This window comes from Arvicanthis niloticus, chromosome 2 (genome assembly GCF_011762505.2).
Source record: "Arvicanthis niloticus isolate mArvNil1 chromosome 2, mArvNil1.pat.X, whole genome shotgun sequence".
Classification (NCBI taxonomy): Eukaryota; Metazoa; Chordata; class Mammalia; order Rodentia; family Muridae; genus Arvicanthis; species Arvicanthis niloticus.
In genome coordinates, this window is record NC_047659.1 from 48,786,798 (window position 1) to 48,809,476 (window position 22,679).

Sequence of the window (22,679 nt, forward strand, 5' to 3'; positions counted from 1 at the left end):
CACTCTAAGAGAGCATGGCTGAACTACACCCTCAGCCCCTAAACTGACCTTTTAAGCACTTTAGAGACATTGGTTCACCCATTTTTTGATTTTGTCTTCTTGTCTTGTGGTGTTTTGTTTGGCTTCTGCTCACATTGGCTTGGACAGGAAACATTCTGTCCTCTTTGTTGCTTTGTACTGGTTAGGTATGGCTGCTTTTGACACTTTCTCTTGGGCTGGGGATGTAGCCTGTTGATCTACCGACCTCAGGCCTATCATGTGTAAATCTCTGGGTTTGATTTTCAGCACTACATAAACAGTTTTCGTTATCACTCATTTGAAACAATTTCATGATGGTGCTGCTTTGATACAATTTTCTTCCTGTTCCTTCAGCCCAGCTTTCACTGAGGTTTCTCAGATCTGTTGTCATCCCTTTTATCAAACTTAGAAACACTGTAGCGTTTATCTATTCTAATGTTACGAGTTCCAGGTAGATTTCGGTCTTGTCGCCACCAGCCTTTTTCTTAGGGCTCCAGTGACAAGTGGATTTGGCCATTTGAACTTGTCTCGTGGCATGCTGATAACCTGGTCTTCCCCCGACCCCCCCCCGCCACCCCCCCACCCCCACCCCCACCCCCCGCCACCCCAGGCTTATTGAGTCTGGGTTTCCTTAGCAAGATTCATGTTGCTGTTTTAATGATTGTGCAATGTTTCCCAAAGTGTCTAACTTGTGGTCAGTCCTACTCAGTGAGTTTCTCCATCCTAGTCACTCCCATTGTCATCCTTGAAAGTTCAGCTTTTATCTTCTTGTATCTTGTATCAGCTTCATGTCTCCCACGATTCTATTTTCCAATTTCATTTTGAGTTCCAGTCGAGAGCTTATCACCATCACCATCACCATCATCATCATCATCATCATCACTATTATTATTATCTCATTACTGAGAATTTGAGCCAGATACTACTTGGTTGTGAGAAGCTATTGTATTCACTGTGGAATTTTTCCTTGGTCTATGGATTCTACCTACATGGTTTAGGGGCTACCCCCAGGTTGTACCACACTGTCGTCAGGGCATTGGCAAATGCTCCTTGGTTATTGCTAATACTCTAGCGACAAATGTTTTCTTAATGTCCTTGTCACTGCTCCTATTATCTTATGTCCAGCTTATTGAGTTTCAGCTGACGTTTCTCCTTATGAACGTCATACTTTTTCATGTGCCTTATAGGTTTTTTGTTTGACTGTTTTGTTGCCCTTGCTCAGCCAGGGAGCTTGATTGGAGTTACTTACAGGAATATTGAGAAGTAGTTGCTTATGGGAACACAAAAGACTCAAAGCAGTTGCTATGGTGGAACTCAAGACCATCATGTGATACAGCTAATGACTACTGGATACCTGGAGCATACTACACACTTGTGCTCAGATCTACAACTTAAAAAGCATTCTAATTAAAAAAAAAATTTGATTCTTTGTGAGTTTTATATCATGCACCCCAATCCCATTCATCTCCCTGCCCCTTCATATCTGCCCTACCCTTGCAACCAGCCCCCTCAAAGAAAACAAAAATAAAAATAAAATCTCTCTGTGGAAGCTGCAGTGTGTCACAGTGTGTCCCCTAGTATACCTTTTGCCCAAACACCTTTACTTGCAAATGTTCATAGCAATGAGTCCTTGGTCTAGTTCCGGGCCTCTGGCTTCTGCTGCACCATTAATACTGGATCCTCCCTGGGACTCCTCTAGGATATCAGGTTGTTGCCCTATATCATTGAGTTTCTGTAGCTTTGGGTCTGCAGGGCCAGCCCCTTCATGTGCTCCTATAAGTCGGGGTTGTTTTTTGGTTTTGGTTTTTTGTTTTTTTTTTTTAATTAGATGCCAGGTACTTGTGAACTTGACCTTCTTGGAGGCTGGATATTTTTTATGTTCCTATAAATATTCCTGAGCTCTGCTCTGAGACACAGCTAAGTCCCTGGAGAAAAGGTTTGATCTTTTCAGTTCTTGCTTTTAACCTCATTAGTTGGGGGGGGGGGGGGGGCAAAGACTTACATCTATGGCTAATTTTATTCTACCACTAAAACAAGACCCTGCATAGTCTACCCAGTGTCCCATGAATGACAAGATTTTTCCAGTCTAGCCAGCAGCAATTGGCACTATTTCTAGCCCTGTGTGAGAGGAGGCCTGACATCCCACTGCTCATACACACACTCACACAAACACACACACATATATAATTCATTCAATAAACTCCAGCAGTTTTCGTCTCTCCCAGCTCCAGCTTTTGATGATGTCTTTCTTCATGGATTCTCTCTGTGCTGCAGCCCCCAGCCTGGAAACTTCCAAGCACTAAGCCGCCACAGTCATTGGACAGTCTGAGTTCTCTTCATTCAGAGATGACTGTCGTTTATTGTTTCCTGTCCAGAATCTCAAGAACCATTGTTTAGAGCTAGGGGAATGGCTTGGTGGGTACAAAGCACTTACTCTGCAGGCCTGACGAGCTGAGTGCAGATCCCTAGAACCCAGGCAAAAAACAGCTGTGGCTATACTAGGCCTGTATTCTCAGCTTTATGGCATTTGGGTGGAGACAGGAGGATCACTGGGACTCACTAGGCTAGCAGCCAGCTCAGCAGAAAAATGACAAGTTCCAGGTTCAATGAAAGACCCTGTCTCAAGCAAATAAGACAGAAAAATAGAGCAGGACAGTCAGCATCCTTTGCTGGCTCCCACACTCCCATAATTGGCACACACATGCACACATACACATAAAAGGAGAGGAACAATTGGTTATTATATTTCGTGACCTTTTTTCCAGTTGTTTCAAATGGGGTCGGGAGGGGATCTGGTCTTGCTTATCCCACCCCTGCTGAGAACAAGTGTGTGCTGTATTAAAGATTTTCATTTGTCTGGAATTTATGGGTGTTAAACTTTCTGAGTTATTGAACTTCTGAAAATGACTATGCTTTGTTCTCCATCTTTATTGAACATTCTGAATGGAAACAAAACTCTACACTTAAAATAAGTTTTATTCCAAATATTTTCACTTGTTTTTCAAGCATCCAATGTAACTGGTAGAAGGACTAGTATTTGCTTGATTCCTTCTCTCCTCCTCCTCTTCCTCCTCCTCCTCCTCCTCTTCCACCTACTCTCTCTCTCTCTCTCTCTCTCTCTCTCTCTCTCTCTCTCTCTCTGTGTGTGTGTAGGAAGAGGTGAGTCTTGGTTATCATTCCTCTGATACTGTCCACTTTGGGTTTTGTTTTTTAGGGGGGCGGGGTTGGTTTGTTTTTGTTGTTGGGATTTTTGTTGCTTTGTTTGGTTTGGTTTGGTGACAATGCAATTGACTGCCATTCTGTGACAAAAATGTCAAATATTGACCAGCTTTTCATCTTTAGAATTTTTCTGGAGTAGCCTTTGTTTTGTTTCCTTTTGTTTTGAGGGAGTTTTACTGTGTATTGTAGGCTGGCCCTAACCTCATATGTAGCCTAGGGTGAACTTGTTCTCTTTAATCTCTTGCCTTAGCATCACAAATTTTGGGACCTGGTAACACCATATGCTGGCTGGTTCTGTATCAACTTGACACAAGCTAGAGTCACTGGAGAGGGAGGAGTCTCAGTTGAGAAAATGTCTCCATAAGATCTGGCATTTTATTAATAATTGATGGAGAGGACCCAGCCCATTGTGAATGGTGCCAACCCTAGGGATGGTCCTGGATTCTGTAAGAAAGCAGGCTGAGCAAGTAAGTCATGGAGAGCAAGCAAGTAAGCAGCATCCTTCCATGGCCTGCATGCTCCTGCATCCAGGTTTCTACCCTATTTGAGTTCCTGTCCTGACTTCCTTTGGGGATGAACAGTGATGTGAAAGTTAAGTCAGATAAACACTTTCCTCCCCAAGTTGCTCTTGGTCATGGTCTTTTGTCACAGCAACAGAAACCCTCACTGAGACACACCATGTCCATTTTCACTCAGCATTGTTTGCTTTATCATTTGTTTAATTGTCTAGTCATTTGTTTTGAGACAAGGCCTTATTCTGCAGCTCAGGCTAACTGGGAACTCACTATATAGATCAAGCTTGTCTTGAACCCATAGTAATCCTCCTGTCTTGATCTCCCAAGTACTGAGATTACAAAAATGAGTCTCCACAACCAGTTCGTGTAAGCATTATCAACTGCTATTACATGCCCTTGGTCTTGGACCCTTCTTTGAACTTCTTTTAATGTTCCATTATTTTTTATGATAATTATCGATATCCAGTCTTCGATGTGTTTTTATAGCTTGAGTCTGAGATGTCTGTATTTTCAGTAATGATCCCTGTTTTGTGGTGCTATTTGGGGGAGGCTGTAGAACACTTGGAAGGTACAGCCTAGTTGACAGAAGTAGGTCTGAGCTGTTTTCCATGCCCTTCCTGCCACGCTAAACTGAAGCTCTCGGAAAACATAAACTAAAATAAACCCTTCTGTGGTGGCTTGGATGCAATGTCCCCATAGTCGCAGGTGTTTAAATACTTGGCCCCCAGTTGGTGGCACTGTTTGGGTTATTTAGGCGATGTGGGCTTGCTGGAGGAAGTGTGCACTGGGGTGGGCTTTGAGAGAAAGACTGTTACTGTTCTCAGTTTGCTCTCTGCTTTCTGGTTTTGGTTTAAGATGTGAGCTTTCTGTTCCAGTCACTATGCCTGCCTGCTGCCTAGCCTCCCTCCTGACACAGGGATGACTGTCACCCTCTGGAACTGAGAGTCCAGATAAATACTTCCTTCTGGCTAGGGTGTTTCATCATCGCACCAGTAGGAAACTGTCTAATATACCCTCCTCCCTTAAGTTGCCCGGGTCAGGCATTTTGGTCACAGAATGTAACAGTAACTAATAGAGAAAACTGATACCAAGATTAAAGTTCTGTTGTGGCTAAACCTGACTGGTGATTCTTGGGCCTTTGGAACTGGTTTGCAGGAGGAGTGTGAAAGATTTTGAAGTCATACAATACAGAATCCTACAATGCTCTTTGAAAAACAGTGGGGAAATCCAAAAGAAGTTTTTTGTTGTTGTTGTTTGGTTGGTTGGGTTTTTTGTTTGTTTGTTTTTTCTTTTGTTTTTCGAGACAGGGTTTCTCTGTATAGCCCTGGCTGTCCTGGAACTCACTCTGTAGACCAGGCTGGCCTCGAACTCAGAAATCCACCTGCCTCTGCCTCCCAAGTGCTGGGATTAAAGGTGTGCGCCACCACTGGTCAGCCAAAAGAAGTCTTAATATAAACTAGAATGTCAATAGAAAAGCAAGTGGTGATGTGAGGCTGCAGATGTCACACAGGCCTATTGGAAATTGACCATAGGTCAGTCACAGATGCGAGGAAACAGAGCTGAGATTAACCACAGTAGATACTGGCTTAGAGAGTGTCTTAGGGTTTTCCTGCTTAGGTGTGAACAGACACCATGACCAAGGCAACTCTTATAAAGGACAACATTTAATTGGGGCTGGCTTACAGGTTCAGAGAGGTTTAGCCCATTATCATCAAGGCAGGAACACAGCAGCATTCAGGCAGATGTAGGGCTGGAGGAGCTGAGAGTTCTACATCTTCATCCAAAGGCAGACAGGAGAATACTGACTTCCAGACAGCTAGGATGGGGGTCTAAAGCCATGTCAACAGTGACACACCTACTCCAAGGCCATACCTCCCAGTGGTGCCACATCCTAGGCCAGCATATTCAAAATACCACAGTAAGGGTTTCTATTGCTGTGATAAAACACATGACCAAAGGGAATTTGGGAAAAGGGTTTATTTCACCTATGTGTCCCCACCACAGTCTATCATGAAGGGAGGTTGAGGCAGGAACCTAGAGGCCACAGAGGAACACTGCTGGCTGGATGATCCTCATAGTTTACTCATCCGGCTTTCTCAGAGCATCCAGGACCACCAGCTCAGGAGTGGCACGGCCCACAGTGATCTAGGCCCTCCCACATCAATCACCAGTTAAGGAATGCACCACAGACTTGCCCACAGGCCAGTCTTGGTGGGGCATTTTCTTATCTGAGATTCTTCTAAAATGAGTCTACCTTGTGTCTAGTTGGCATGAAAACCAACCAACATAATTGGCCTATTGTCAGCTTGATACACAAACACATTGCTATTCAATTAGAAACTTTTCTTTCTTATTGAACACAAGATATCATGTTAATATCAATATCACAATATAAAATAGATTCCAAATCTTAAAATTCTCAGTCTTTAAGAATCTAAACACTTCAGTCTCTTAAAACTTCAGAGACTCACCAGGTAGTGGTAGTGTATACCTTTAATCTCAACACTAGGGAGGCAGAGACAAGCAGATCTTTGAAAGTTTGGGGTTAGTCTGGTCTACAGAACAAGTTTTATGACAGCCAGGGTAACACAGAGAAACTCTATCTTGAAAACAAAAACAAACAAAAAATCCAATGTCTCTTAGAATATTCAAAGCCTCTCTAAAATTAAGTCTGTTAACTGTAGGTTTCTGCAAAACAAAAAATGTTACGTACTCTTATTCCAAGAGGGCTTAGTCACACATTAAGCTAAACCAAAGGGCCACAGTGTAAAAAGTTCAGTGTCAGAGGACTTCTGGGACTCACAGGCTTCCAGGTTTCCAGGCTTCTCAGGGCTTCTCTGCATCATACATAACATCTCACAGATTCAGACTGCCTGCACTCCACCCCTCTAACTGTTCTTGGTAAGCATACCATGGTACCCATCTCAAAAATACTTGGAACTCCTGATGCAAATAGGCTGTGCCTTCATTAATAGCCTCTTTTGGGCTCCCTTCAGGGACTGTGATTCTACCAAATGGTATTAAGCCTAATAACTTCTATGCATAATCTCTTTAGTTCTGTAGCTTCTACTTCAACTAAGGCTGTATACATCCACCACAAGTTCCACCCAGCCTGTCAGAATACCACACCTCAGCTGCTCTCCATGGCCCCCTCATGCCTTCAAATCCAGTAACACTTAGGAGACTCTTGCACATTACCAAGTTTGGCTACCAGAGCAAGGCACATCCTGAACTCCCTCTGGAACAAGGCAAACCCTGGAGAAACACTTCTCCAGGCAGGCTTGGTTTCTCTTCAGTGAAGTTAATAATCCCTTTAACAAATGCAGCTGCTGTCACACTCAGCTTGTCTGCAATTTTAAATTCATTTCTTTCTTCCTCAGACCGGAGATTTCTACTATATCTTTCTGTTTTACTTGCTGGCTTTCTCACTGTACACCTAGACAAGAACATTGGGCAGTAACTTTAACACAGTCTAAATGCTATCCTGTTTTGAGATTTCTTGTCCTGAACAAATTGGTCCATTATTTATTAAATTCAGCCTCACTCAAATTTTCCAGACAGTGGCAGAATGTAGCCAGAACCTTTGACAATGTAACTGTGTGGTACCCTGAAAGGCTGGGTGAAACTTTTGGTGAATGTACAGCCTCAGCCGAAGTAGATGCTCCAGAATTGAAGAGATTATGGGTAGAATTTAGGCTTGGTACCATTTGGTAGAATCACTGTCCCTGAAGGGAGCCCAAAAGAGGCTATTGAGTGAAGATATCGCTTCTATCCTAGTCCCCAGTAGAGTCCTCAAGACTTCTGAAACATAGTTGAGATAATGATGTCCTTGTTTCTCTAAGCACCCTGGCTTTCCAAACCCCCACCCAAAACAAACCATTAAGCTAGGCTTAGAGAATTCTCAGGCTTTTCTAGCTCAAAGTTACAAACTATTCCATATTCTTTCTGTAAAGATGTCTAAAGGCCTATAAACCACATGATCAAGTTTATCACAGCCATGTCCCCACTCCTGGTACTAATTTTCTGTTTTAGTTACTTGTTTGGTTTCTATGGCCAAATGTACAATAAGAAGCAACTTAAAGGGGGAAGGGCTTATTTTGACCTATATTTTGTGAGGATTAAGTCTATTGAATGAAGGAACATGCAGCAGGAACCTAAGGTCATATTGCCTATATAGTCAGGAAGCAGAGAACAGGCAGAAGTGGGGCCAGACTATAAAACCTCAAAGGCTGTTACAATTTATTTCCTTCAGTAATGTCTCACCCCCTGAAGCTTTTACAACCTTCCAAACAGTGCCAATAGCTGAGAACCAAGAGTCAAACATATGGGTCTAGGGGAACATTTTGTATTTTGATGTATTTAAACCACATTGATGACCCATAAACTTATGAGTGAAAAGAAATGTTTCATGTGCCAAAGAGGAGGGGAAATGTCTAATAATTTCTAATGTGGAAACTTGGTTACTTAATGTTGTTTTATTTGAGGTGCTGGGGATTGAATCCAGGACTTTGTGAATGCTAGGCAAGCACTCTACCACTGAGCTATGTCTCTAGACCAGGCTGACTGCCCAGTGTGACAATTTCCTGGGGACTGCTGATCATACATATCACAGCCATCAAAGTAACATTCATATGTAAATGTAACCCTTTTTGTGTCTGAACATTGTTAACTTGATTGACTCAGGTACATGCTCAAGTAGATTTCCCATGAAATACTTAAACAGAATAAACAGCTCTTGGCCACAAAAATTATGTAACAGTATTATGAGAATTTTTAAAGAAATGATTGCAAGTAATTGTAGTTCCATCTACAGAACCAGTTTTCCTAATTGAGACCATTAGAACCAAAATGTTAGCATGACAAAAGGATTTGAGTCCCCACTGGTTAGCCTCCTATTTGGAAACAGTAGTTAATAGAACAAAATCCGAGCACTGCAAGAAAATGTGCTGTTCCTTGGGACTCTGACAAGAAGCGGTGTGATTATATTGCAACATATTTTCCTCAAGGTAACTAAAAAGAGAATGACATTCTCTCCAGGGTGCTGGTGTTTCTCTCCTGGTTTTGAAGATGACTATGCCTCTGTCGTTTCCACTGTACTGAAAACTCCCATTCTGACATTTTAGGTTAGTCATGTATTTTCTCTGGGACTAAGTTTTCTCATGAGAAACACGAGGTCACTGGATAACTATCCAATCTTTTCCATCCTCCCGAACATGTGTGAATTTCGGATTTTTCTGGTAATTTTGCTTTGACCACTAATCATGTACTTCTGGTCAGATATGTGCCAAGCATTTCACTCATCATTGGAGATACAATAGTAAACACGGGCTCTGAACGCACATTAATAATAATAAAAATGACAGTAAGCATATCATGGAACATGTCTGATATCATGCCATTGCATATAGCTTCCAAAACATCTCACAGGCAGTTTTATACTTGAGCTTCACTGGAAGGCTGTTAAGCAGTTAGGACAAATTATTTTCATCTTATCATCTGTTTTTTTTTTCCTTATTGTGTGTGTATGTATGTATATGTGATGGTGGTGCCTGTGGAGGCCAGAAGAGGCCATTGGATCATCTTTTCTCAAAGCATACATTTTGTGCTAAGGAATGACATTAGTTTCTTAGTGTTCATTTGCATTACTGGAGCAGAATGGCTTAGCTTGGCTGATTGATAAAGAAAAAGGCTCTTGCTTACAGTGTTATGGGCTGGGAGGTCCGAGACAAAGGCATCAGGCTTGTCAATCCAAGAATATAGTCTCTGCTTCAAAGATGATGACTTGAAGGCTGAGTCTACCCGCAGGATGCTTTCTCAAGTATCAGAAGAATAGTCCTGCGTGTTCTCTCCATGGTCTTAACCCATTCACCAGTGCTAAACCTGTAAGCTTACCACCCCCAAGAACCCCTGTCAACACTGCTGCACTGGGGCCCAGGCTTTTCACAAGAGCATTTAGAGGGGACACAAACTCTCTAACCATAGCACTCAGTTACAGACTGTCTAACCAGTGATGTGGTCACAAAGAAGAAAGCTTTCCTGCCACCTGATGCAGCTAAAGAAGTAAGTCAGAATGTGAGGTATTAGCTGACATCTTTGAATTAAGCCTCTGGAGATCCTTAAGTGGGAAGAACATGTTTTCCTTGCTGACTAAAGTCCAAGAAGAAACATTAGTTCCTTGATGGGAGGTGGGAGTGCCTGGTCAGATGGTCACAGGGTAGGGGGTAGGAGGTGGGGGTGCCTGGTCAGATGGTCACAGGGTAGGGGGGTAGGAGGTGGGGGTGCCTGGTCAGAGGGTCCCAGGGTAGGGGGATAGGAGGTAGGGGTACCTGGTCAGTTGTGAAGTGAGCTTCTGTCCTCCAGAGTCCAAACCAACAGCTAAATTGACCACAACTGACAAACATTTCTGCATAGTCCTTCCAGTGTGCTGGCTCTAGACACAGAAACACAGGTTAGCTCTGATAAATGTTCTTCGCCTAATACAACATCAACTGAGACAGAGCCCATATGCCTTTCCCTAGAAACCATCCTTGCTATATAATCAGCATCTTTTCTGCCATCTTAATTGATGGACTATCCAAATAGGCCAATTGCTTGTCTGCTCGTTTGTTTGTTTGTTTGTTTGTTTGTTTGCTTTCTTTGAAAAAGGGTTTCTCTGTGAAGATTTGGCTGTCCTAGAACTCACTCTATAGACCAGGCTGGCCTCAAACTCAAGAGATCCAACTACCTCTACTTCCTGAGGTCTGGAATTAATAGTATGTGTCACCACCACCTGGCAATTGCTTCTGTCATAAGAGAAATATTTTGTTGCCGCCCTGCTAAAAAGGATTTTAAAAAGATTGCAAGAAGTCTGAGACACTGAGAGTAGCACAGAAATTGGATACTAGGTAAGCTGTCTGGTGAACTGCCTGCGATCTCTAATCACTGATTTCAGACACTCTGGGTGAGTGTTATTGATGGGCACAGTCCTTGGTCTAAGATCACCACAGCACATGGACAGAAGTTCGAATACTATCAACAGTTCCGAACTTAAGAGGTTTCTCAAGTAAGTTTACAGCTGAGAAATCAACCCCTGATGACACAGCAAAGCAGGACTGAGGTATTAAAAAACTTAAGCATGGGAGGTTTGTTTGTTAAACCCAGCATCACGACATTGTCTCAGTCTCTTCAAAAAAAGAAAATGAAAAGAAAAAGACCTTTGATAACAAAGAAAGGGATCAAGGTTTCTTTCAAAGATGTAAGCAAGTTTCTAATATTCTGAACATTTAAGCTAAGTATGGGAGGAAAGCTCATTTAAAAAATGCACAATATGAGCTGGAGAGATAGCTTAGTGGTTGAAAGCACTGACAACTCTTCCAGAGGACCCAGGTTCAATTCCCAGCATCCACATGGCAACTCATTACTGTCTGGAACTCCAGATCTGACATCCTTACACAGACACACATGCAGACAAAACACCAATGCACAATAAGTAAATAAATTATTAAACCAATAAAAATGCACAATGAGGCCCTGGATCTGTTTGGTTTTTGTTTTCTTTTATTTTAATACAGATTTGCATGTCGTCCTTAGGTTGTAGTCACGGCAAACTCTGCATCATTCCGACTCTGCCAGAGTGAGCACACATATGCTGTTCAACTGACAAACATACAGTATTTCTCTATTTAAAAAAAAACCAATGGAAATATGCCAAATCCACCTCTGTTTTTTTTTCAGTGCTCCCCGGCATCACACTTTACTTTAATGAGATGTAAGAGAGAGCATCTTCAACTACAGCATTGTTGCCCAGTGAAGGATTCTCGGGAATTCCAGGCTGGCTACCATTCTTCTTTTAAATTTTGCTATGTTGCTATATTACATGTCTGAAAGCATAATATTAATTAAAATACTGTAAATCGGGAGGCTGTGAAGATGGTTCGGTGGTTAAAACACTGGCTCTTCTTCCAGAGGACCCAGGCTTGATGCCTAGCACCTGCATGGTCTGTAACTGTCTGTAACTCTAGTTCTAGGGGATTTGAGGCCCTCTTCTGACCTTCTCAGGCTTCAGACATGCCTCTGGTACACAGACATACATACAGACATAATACAGACAAAACACTCATACATAGCTAATTAATAATATTAAAGAAGCATATAAAATAAAAGAATGCCGTGAAGTGGGAATTTCTGGTTTTGTTGGAGACTCAGTTGTATCATGCGATATTTTTATTTAAACTGTCTTATGAGAGGCTGTTTTGTGAAGCAGACATGTGAGAAAATGTTTTGCTGAATGGCACATGGTGTTTTTTGGAAGCTGTCTGGTGAAAGAGCATGTGATGCTTTGCTGGAACAGATGCTTGAGAGGACATGTGATGTTTGGAAAGAGTGTAAGTATAACCCGACAGTGGACGAGCTCTGGCATTGGTTCACCTTGTCACTCTGTGGTCTTCATTGGGCTTCACTGGGGCTGGTGTCGCTAACGACACTCTGGCATTGGTTCACCTTGCTTTCTTCTTTGATCTTCGCTTGTCGAGACTCTGTAGAGAGAAATGAGCCAAAGAACTTCTGGTGGTGTTCCAGCTGCATCTTGCTGCTTCAGCAGCATTCTGACCAACAGAGCCTCATGGTCTCTTCTGAATTGAGCCCCTGCTGCCTCCTGTTTGATGTTTTGCTAGTGGACTGGACTGCTAACAGCAAAGACTGAAGTTACCCCAAAGATCTACATCTAAACAGGTCCACATCCCTTTGTCCTATTAACCATCTTTCTCCCCACCTTTGGTCACTGGGATATAAGTCAAAGTGTTTAAGAACCTTTATTAAAGTAGGTTTTGAAAAATATAAGCCTATAAAATTGTAAGACATATACTTCTAAAAATTAGTGGAAAATAATTCCTAGTAAAGAACACATGGAGAATACTTTTTAACCTCAGACTTTGAGAAGACTACAACTACCAAAAACAGTAAATCGTAATTCAGAAGTCAATTTTCCCTTTAAATGCATATACATAAATCATTGCAGACTGTATCTTCCAAAGGTGGGTGAAACGGTATGGGCTATCCCAGTGTTCTCATCACAATTTGACCTTAACGTAACTTCCATGGGAAGATGGAGTTTATGTTCCCCCTCCTGAAACTTGGGCAAACATTTCTGACTGCAACAACCAGTAGCATTCAGGGGGTTGGGGAGGGAAATGATATTATGTAAAGTTTGAGGCTAGACCTCAAAAATGCAAAGTGTTTCATGTTGGTCTCTTGGGACACTCACTGCAGGAACTCAGTTGAATGCTCTAAGGAAACCCAAATTAGCTTACTGGTGGGAAGGTGTCCCAGATAATAGCCACTGTCATCTGTGGGACATGTGTGCTTGGTGACTCCAGCCCCGAGTTCTGTCCTCATGAACATACCTGGTCTTTGTATCTTCTCCTGAGGGTCCTGAGTCACAGAGCATAGAGAAGGCATCCCATTGTCTCCTATCTCACAAAATCTGTAAACATAATAAAATAATTGTTTAATGCCACTGAGTCTCAGGATGGTTCACTGCTGTGCAACAGTAACTGGAATACAAATGTCACAAGTCATATAAGTAACATTTTCAGTATCTATAACTTCCCAGGATACAGCCTGTTCTGGTTTGTTTTCTGGTGCTATGATAGATACACACTCTGGCCAAAAGCAACTTAGGGTGGGGAAAGGGTTAATTTGGCTTACATTTCCAGGTCACAGTGTATCGCTGAGGGATACACTGTGAAGCAGAAACCATGAAGCAGAAACCATGAAGGAATACTGCTTGCCAGCTGGCTCCTAGGCTCACACTTAGCTCTAACTTTATACACCCCCCCACTGCCTAGGAAGAGTGCCACCCACAGTGGGCTGGGGCCTCCTGCGTCAAATAATCATCAAGATGATTGCCTACAGACATGCCCACAGACCAAACTGATGTGGGTAATTCTCCAGTCCAGGCTTTTCTCTAGGCTGTGTCAGGTTGAAAATCAAGGCTAGCTAGAGAAGAATCATGTGGTAGTTACTATTGTCAACTTGACAGAGTCTAGCATCACCTAAGAGACAATGCTAGGATCACCTGGAAGACAAGACTCCAGGCACACCTGTGAGGTATTATCTAGATTACATTAAGTGAGATGGAAGGACCCACCCTGAATGTGGGCAACACCATTCTTCGGGTCCTAGACTTTATAAAGGAGAAAGTGAGTTGGTCATTAACACTTTCTGTTCTCTGCTTCCTGGCTGCTGATGCATGTGACCAGTGGCCTCGATCCTCTTGCCAAATGACTTATTTAGCATGGTCAGGGTGCTTTGTCACAGCAATGAGATGGGTGACTAATAGAAGCCATGGAATCAACACGTTCCACAGTGTCTGTCAAATATGAAACAGGAACAACAGACCTAGGGTATAGTTCCGTAGCACAGTGCCTGCCTGGCATGGATCAGACTATCATTTTGCCCACTAAGAAGGACTGAGATATCAAAGAATTGCCATTCACTGACAGTGTCTTCTCACTGGGTTTAGCTTTTTGTCTTCCAGAATTCTTTTTCACAAAAGTTCTGTCCTCAGCTGTTTAGGTTTTTTTGTTGTTGTTTTGAGTTTTTTGTTTGTTTGTTTTCTGGTTTGGTTGGTTTTTTTGTTGTTTGTTTTTGTTTTGTTTCTTTAGATTTGAATGTTTGGGAGTAGTGGTTTTTTGTTTTTTGTTTGTTTTTTTACTTTTTTTTATTGGATATTTTATTTACATTTCAGATGCCATCCCCTTTCCCCATTTCCCCTCCCTAGAAAACGTAGTGTTTCTTTGGAATCCCAGTGGACCGGAGCTTTCTATCTGGATCCACATCACTATATGTCAGACTTCGTTGCTCTCAAAACCAACTCACACCATCTTCTTTGTAAATCTCAACTTTCTGAGGGAACAGAAAAACAAATGATATCAAGGGTTAAAATCTGGGGAGGAGCTGGGCTGGTGGCACAGGCCTTTAATCCCAGCAGAAACAGGTGGATTTCTGAGTTCAAGGTCAGCCTGCTCTATAAAGTGAGTACACAGGGAAACCCTGTCTCAAAACAAAACAACCAACCCTGGTGAATCTGGTAAAGAAAAACAAACAAACAAATAAACAAAAAATGCTGCTTTGTTATGATTCTCCTTTGTACAACTCCCCTGTACATTTGAAATTACTTAAAATTTTAAAAGTTGCTGGTTGTGGCCATGCAAATCTTTAATCCCAGTATTCAGGAGGCAGAGGCAGGTGCATTCCTCTGAGTTCCAGGTCAGCCTGGTCTACGTAGTGAGTTCCAGACCAACTCAAAAACAAAAAGAGGAAAAGGAAAGAAGGAAGGGAAGGAAGGAAGAAAGGAAGGAAGAAGAGATGGAGGGAAGGAGGGGGAGAGAGAGAGTCCAGTTCTAGCCATGAAGGCATGAATATCTATTGTTATCAGTACTGAATCATTTCAGAAGTCTCTCTCCTTCTAACTTCCTCAGCTCTTCTCTAGGGTTGGTTTTTTGTTTGTTTGGTTTTTTGTTTTTTGTTTTTTTTTCTGGGGTGGATATTTCTTTTCTTTTCTTTTTTTTGGTCTTCCCATATCCAGTTCTCTTTCCTAAGAGTTTCCTCTGACGACTCATTCTTATACGTGGGAAGAATTTCACATTGGAATGTGTTGCCATCTTTGGGAATGGCTTCCCCACCAGACACTTCCGGTTGATTCCACCTTAGACTCTTGCCTCTTCCCCTTGTTAAGTCTCAACTGATCTAATGACGCCTCCTGTCTTTACTTTACTTTTTAGTAAAAGAAGCCTTTAGATTTGTTTTAGTTTCTCTTCTCACCCAGCATAAAAGGGGCCTGAAGACACAAATCACCAAAAGACGACTTTCCCTGCTTTGTTATTCGCACACAGCGTAGTTTCAGGCTTTGAAACCTTTCCTGCATGCAGCACAATTTCAGGCCTCAAAACTTTTCCTGCTTTTTACTCCAAGAGAAGGATTGATACGCTCATCATTTTATCGGCGTGATCTGTGTTTGTGAAGAGCAGCACCTGGACCATCGCGCACCGGGGCGTGACTGTGGTGGGACACCAGGGCATCTTGGGCAGATACAAGTGATTCCAGGTTGAGAAAACACCTGACATTCGCTTGTTGAAGAATCCATCTGATTCTTCCCTATTTTGCTTGAAACAACAATACCAGGCTCTGCGAAAGGACAAATGAAATGGAAAACATTCGTTCTCTCCTCTTTTCTCACTCTCGGTGTTGCCGGTGTTACCGTCTTTGGGAATGGCTTACCCACCAGGGATTTCACTTGATTCCACAGTAGACTCTCTTCCACTTGCTTTCTTCCCCTTGTTCAGTCCCGAGGGACTGATCTGATGCTCTTTAACCATCCCTCCTGTTTTTTTCTTTTTGTCCCCTTTCTTTTTAGTAAATGAAGCCCTTAGGTTTGTTTTAGTCTCTCTTCTTAGCCAGCATCTCCACTGGCAGGTTGAGGCCCTTGTGTGGTATCTAGTGATCACCAGCAAATCCCATCCTTACTGGTATTTGCTCCTTGGAGGTGAAAAAAAATAAATGTTTTATAAAGCTTAAATTGGCCTTATCAAACAAAACATCTGCTAGATCAGTGAATGACTGGAGACAGCAGGAGACAGCAGTGCTAGCCTCTCCAGCAGAAGTCACTGCAGTTAATGGAAGCTATTATGGGGAAAATTCTGGCAAGAAGTTTTCTTTTTCTTTTTTTCTCTTCCAGACAGCTAAAAAAATTTTAAGGAAAAAAAAATGTATTCAGTTGCTAGGGTAACCTGTGGTTTCAAAACTACTGTAACAAAAGGCAGATATCACATATCAAACTACCAAATTGTTAATTTGACTGGTATTTTAAAATAACTACTTGAAAGAGGTGTTTTCTCCTTATCTTGCTTCGTAGAGCAAAGGAAAGTAGAGAATGCAGAGTGAACGAGGAAGAGGAGGAAGAAAATGGGATTTGGTAGGTTTCTCTGAGAGATCTTTTTATCTTATTAAATATTTGGTGGACGTAAAAATCCGCTCACATTACAGGTAGAGGAGTGTGCAGGGATTATTTAATCATACAGAGTCTGGTCTCAATTTTTCTCCCCGAGTTTCAAACCCTGACTGGGTTTGAAGTGACTGGTATTCTGTGAATATTCAGTCAGTCTGGTTACTGAGGGGAGTCACACATGCTCTGCTACCCTGAGGCGTGACCTAGTCACCCCTGTGCCTTGCTTTTTCACCATTTGACTTAAAGGGAATATAATAAAGTCAATGCAGCACAGACACCATACTCAGAAGGAGCTAAAACCAAATTCTTTTTCTATTCATTTCTAAATGTCTCTAACCTCTCTGAGCCGCATTTTCTTCATTTTAAAAATGAATTTCGTGACTGATGACTCATGCCAACAAATAAATTACAAGAAAAAATGATAACTCAGTGTTAAAAAAGGAAGGAAAGAAGAAAGAGATTGGGGACATATAGATTAAAACTGACTTAAATGGTAATTTAAATGGGTGTATCTTCTTTTGATCTCAGCACTTAGAAAGCAGGGGCAGACAGATCTCAGCTTATTCTAGGCCAGCCTGATCTACATAAAGAGTTCCAAGATAACCAGGGCTATAGAGAGACCCTGACTCAAAAACAAAAAACAGAAACAGAAACAAAACTCAGAAACTCCCAAACAAAGAGTCAGTTAGGTATTATGTAAGAATATCTCAACCTAACAAAAACAATTATAAAACATTATTTATAAGAGTCCAGGGGATACCTGAACATTGAATAGATATTTGATACTGTAAGGAATGATTTCAAATGTGTTTAGATATGGTCACAGCATGGTACTGTAAGTTTCTAAAGTGTCTTTTCACATAAACATGTAATATAGACAATTAACAGGCACCTGACACGATTTTCAATGAAGCAAGTGGAGATGGAAATAGCAGAAACACAAGCCTGGCCCCAAGATGACAACCGTTGGTGCTGGATTCTGGACAGACTCTTCTCTATACACAGTTGACACTATATATAGTAGTGGTTTAAATAGAGAGTTTGGGGTCACAATGGTTAAGAGCAATACATAGGCTCTTCCAGAAGAACTAAGTTCTATTCCCAGCACCCACATCAGGTGGCTCACAATCACACACAGTCCCAGCTCTGGGACATCTGACACCTCTGGCCACTGCAGGTGTCTACACCCATGTGTACACACACTAATACACACCATTAAAAAGAATCAACTTTTTAAAATGAGAGAGATCACTAAGCGGGATGCTGCGTGTGCCGGGCGTGCCGGAGTGCCTGGGTTCTGATGAGCTTTAGGAACATTCGCTGCTGTTCCTAAAATCAAGCCCTCCGATCTCTATGTGCAATACTGTGGAGGGTAGGGATACACATGGTAGCGTACGTGTGTTACTCCAAATAACTGAGTTCCAGCCCAGTGTGAGAAACATGCTGACGCCTTAGCTCAAAACAAAACAAAAAGAAACAAGACAAGAACTGGAAAGATGGCTCAGAACTTAAGAGCAGTTACTGTCCTTGCAGAGGACCTGGGTTCAGTTCCAGCATCCACACTGTGTGGTCCACCTGTATGTCCAGCAACACGTACCTCTGGCCTCCTCAGGAACTGTACACATGCCTACCCATAGACATACAAATAATTAAAACTAAAATTAAAATCTTTAAAAATTAAAACAATCCAGGCATGGTGGTGCACCCCTTTAGACCCAGCATTCTGGGAAGCAGAGGCAGGAGGATCTCAGAGGTGGAATTAGAGGCCAGCTTGGTCTTCAAGACAGCCAGAATACACAAAGGGAACAGGTCTAGAAGGAGGAGGAAGAGGAGGGGGAGGAGGAGGAGAGGGAAGAGGAGGAAGAGAATCTAAGAGTCTACAACAAAGCCCACCAAACTAAACCAAACAAACCAAACAGCAAACCATCCCTAGAACCCATGGAGAACTGACTTAATGCCTTCCAGACAGGCATCACTAGCTGCTAGGTTGTACTGCTCACCTTCTTGGCTCAGATTCACTGTGAATCTGTCATGCGATGGCCATTGGCCTTATTTTAATCTCAATGTTTTAGCTATGGTTGAGGTTTTTTTGTTTGTTTGTTTTTTGTTTTTTGTTTTGTTTTTTGTTTTGTTTTTTTGTTTTTGTTTTTGTTTTAGCTTAATTCTCAGTAAGCACTAAGGCATTGCCAGGACTTACTCTGCCTACTTTTGTTTAGCCTTTACAACAATGCTTTGAGACTGACATTCTTAGCTGCATTTTGGAGAATAGACAGCTGACAAATGTTTACACCTGGCCAGGATCAAAGCTTTAAGTGGTGGCCCTTACTCATCATGAGACTTCCAAAGGATTTGTGTCCACCCAGACTACCTTATCTCCCCCCCCCCCCTTCTGTCCCCTGCCTCTTGTCCTAGCTGAAAATAACCACAACTCAGAAAAGAGTTAAGTTAACATTTGCGGTCTAAAACCCTGTCCATCTGCCCCGCGAGAAGCCGTGCTGGTGTGTCAGTATGGTGACAGATCTAAGTATTATATGATGTAGGAGTCACAGGCTGGAAAGTAGCTTGGGCCTGCAAATGAGAGGTTCAGAATGGTAACAGAAAGAAAGGCTGTCGTGATTGAGCTGACATTTGTGTTTAATTTCTCTCTTGTTGCAAACGCTATTCAACAGGAAAGCAAAGAGAGGTACCTTATATGAGAAGTGCCCAGTTACCAAAATGAATAACAGCTAGCTGCCACCCCATGCTGTGGGCCCCAACTCAAGCCTCGTTATAAGATAATCTAGAGGTTGCACTAACAGCCCTAAACTTGCAAGTGGGGAGTTGACTTCAGAATTCTGCTTAAATGAAGCCAGACAGTCTCCTGCAAGATGAGCGTCCGGTTATAAGTGAGGCAGAAAAAAAATTTTTTTATTTCCTGCAAGCAAGTTGCCTAAGAAAATGTTTGTTATTCTCCCAGACTTGAGGCTCAACCTCTAAAGTCCCATTCCACAGCCTTCTGGAAGATTTCCAGCTGAGCCAGAGGCCACCCAGTCCAAAGCCACTCCCAGAGCCCAGAGGCAGTTAGGAAGCTTATACCGGCCTTGGCCGAAGGAGACCGTCCATTTCTTGAGGCGAATTCCTAGTCTTCTAGCAGTCTCGGTGGGTTAGATCCTCTTAATTAGAAAACAATAGCTTCTTAAGAAGCGCGAGTAACCCGCATTCTTCACGCCCAAGCATAGCACACTCTCTTCGACTCCAAACCAGGGGCAAAAAATCGGGTACATCTGAGTACCCGGGCAGAACAAGAGGACACAGGCGTGTGTGGAGAACGTGGACCAACCCGCCTCCAAGACCCGCCCCCCCCCGGACCCGCGGAGTGGGGAACCCCCTTCTCACTGCGGCAGATTTGGGGGAGGGGTCCAGAAGCATTGCAATGTGAACGCTGAGCACTGGATTCTGCAGGTTGGAAGTTTAGGATTGTCCCCAAAACCATCTCAGGTTGTCGTCGGTCCAGAGCAAGACGCGCGTTGTCACCGCCAGTGAAGTCCGTTTGCTCTTAAGGAGCAGGCCCTGGACTCCTTGGAGGGTGGAGATTCTCGGGTTCCTCCCCCCTGCTGCCCTTGGGTCGGAGAAAAGATGTGGAATTAGGATCGAGTGAAAATTCCGCATGCTCTGTAATTACGCATACCCTGAAAATTTCAGCGTTGACTTAAGTTACTTGGCGCTGCGAGGGCTGGGGCCCTGCATATTGATGAAACGCAGCCTCTGTTTACCTAAACAATAAATGTAGAGATTAGCAACATTCACTTGATCACAATAAAGGGTTGACAATTAAGGGGCAATGCATCCCAGATGGAACCCAGCCTAGTGAGGGCGTGCACAACGGGTGGCGGGCTCCTGCAAGGAGGTGCTGGGCGGGAGCAGGGGCGCTGTAGCCACGGAGATACTCTACACCGTCCGGTGAAAGATGCTGAGCCGGGTGCCAGGATGTGGAGGAGAGGCCCAGCCCTTATTACCACAAGCCACCCTGTCAGACTTCTAGAGGGGTTTGAGACATCTAAGCATCCAGGACCGAAACCACAGAGGTGTTTCTGGAGTTCTGAACCTGCCTCTCTTATGCTGTCTCCTGCCTTAAGGTCATCCTGTTTGGCTGGCATCTGGCTAGAAACTAGAATGGACGTCCCTGGCATGTGCTCGGTGAGTGTGTCTGTGTCAGCAAGTCAGCAAGTGGATCTTTTGCTGCAGTCCTAGGAAAGAGTGAAGAAGCAAGGTGCTTGCTTCTACCCCCATTGGCATTCAATACTTCAGGGAGACTAAGGGCCTCTCCTGCTCTAGGGACAGGATGTGACACCAATGGGTGGTGTAACAGAAGGCCAGCCCACCAGAATTGGGCTCTAGACAGGCTGGAATCCAGATGCATGGATTTGTCTGGGCTCTGTCACAGGGGGGCTTGAGTCTTCACGGGGAATCTCCTGGCCCACACAATCAACCCCCCTCTTCCCCTTCTCAGCCTCTTGGAGTTGCAGGGCCTTGAGAAGAGATTCTAGGCAGGACAGGACTAAAGGAACTACTCAGAGAACACAGCAGGGTGCCATCTGGAGAAATAAGGTCAGAGAGCCACTGGAAGTGTGTGTGTGGGGGGGAGGGGGGTGTAGGGGTCAGGGGTTGGGAGAGGACTTGATCCATTTAGGTGGGCTCCCATAGAACACTGGCTACAAAAGACACAAGCCCGTTGTTTCTCTATCCTTTCTGTCTTCCTTCTGCACATCAGCAGCAACCCAAAAGACACATGAGTCCATACTTAGACACAAGCAAAAGGATTTGTTCTAGACACTAGTGAACAAACCAAGATGAGGTAGGGGGCATAGCCTGCCCAGGCAGACTCTAGGGACAGGAGCTGGGGACAGAAACGGGGTAGAAGAGGATCTGGGCAGGTCAGAGAGCCAGAGAGACTAGGAAAAGGGAGAGCAGGGAGGGGAAGGTGGAGGAGGGGAGGAACCAGCAGAGGCAAAGTTAGACCTGGGTGTGAGATGTTCAAACTTAGAAACTTTTCAGCCCCTGGTCTCCCCCTCCATTGTCCAGCTGAAGGTGCACCAGAAGCAGGGGGTTAAACAAAAGGAATCCTCTGTCCTCTCCTTACAGGATGGGGTGGGGTGGGGGAACGGGCAGGAATGTCCTTGTCATGAGAAGCTGATGAGTGTCTGAGGCAAGAAGACAACTACAGACTTTGGACCAGGCAGAGGAGGGCGGCCTTGATCACTTCAGCTCTGTTGTAATTTTGTCTTCACTGTGTAGATTAGCTGGAAGAGTCAGCCCTAACAAGGATTTCCCTCCCTCCTCCTCTTCCGAAGGCATCATCCTTCCAGAGCCAGGCTGCTGCTCCTCCTCAATCTGAATTTTTAAGGGCTAATGGTGTGTGTTCCTGCAGTAATTAGGGGACCATGCAGCAATCCAACACTCGTTAAACAAATATGTAAGTCATCCTTGTGGGGAGAGACTGAGGAGGGGAGGCAGCTGGGACTCCTGCTGGTGATGTCCTCTGCTAGGGGAATGGCATCTCTGTGGCCCTCTGCTGAGGCTGCCCTTAGTCTTCTTCACTCATCCTTAGAATGAAGACACACAGGCAAAGAACATGTATCTCGCCACCCACTGGACAAACTGAGGAACCTGTGTCTCTGCTTGAAAACTTGCCTTAGTCACTGGTGGCTCTAAGCTGAGAAGAGCAGGATCCGGGTCCCCCACTCTGCACAGCAGGGCCATGGATGTAAAGGCCGTGAAGCCATCTTCTCCCAGCTCTTTCTTTTCACCATTATAAATCAGCCATATAAATCATTCGCATTGTTTAAGGTACATTGATCAATCTAATGGCTTGTAATAGGTTCCTAATTGTCATTTGCGGAAGCCTGCAGGCTCACAAGGGTCTCATTGCCAACTCAGTCCACCTTAAGCCCCAGGCTGGTCAG

General features: G+C 43.6%; 1 long non-coding RNA gene across 2 annotated transcripts; it reads right to left on the reverse strand.

Annotated features, from left to right (window-relative positions):
- Nucleotides 1–6,199: 6,199 nt before the first annotated feature.
- Nucleotides 6,200–20,280, reverse strand: LOC117702956 (uncharacterized). Of its 2 annotated transcripts, XR_013108644.1 has the most exons (4): nucleotides 20,113–20,280; nucleotides 13,133–13,212; nucleotides 12,159–12,265; nucleotides 6,200–10,182 (listed from the first exon to the last, which is right to left on the reverse strand). It is a non-coding gene; the product is annotated as an uncharacterized LOC117702956 (long non-coding RNA). The 2 variants fall into 2 exon arrangements; XR_004606120.2 differs by lacking the exon at nucleotides 6,200–10,182 and having other exon boundaries at nucleotides 11,454–12,265.
- Between the last annotated feature and the right edge of the window lie 2,399 nt (nucleotides 20,281–22,679).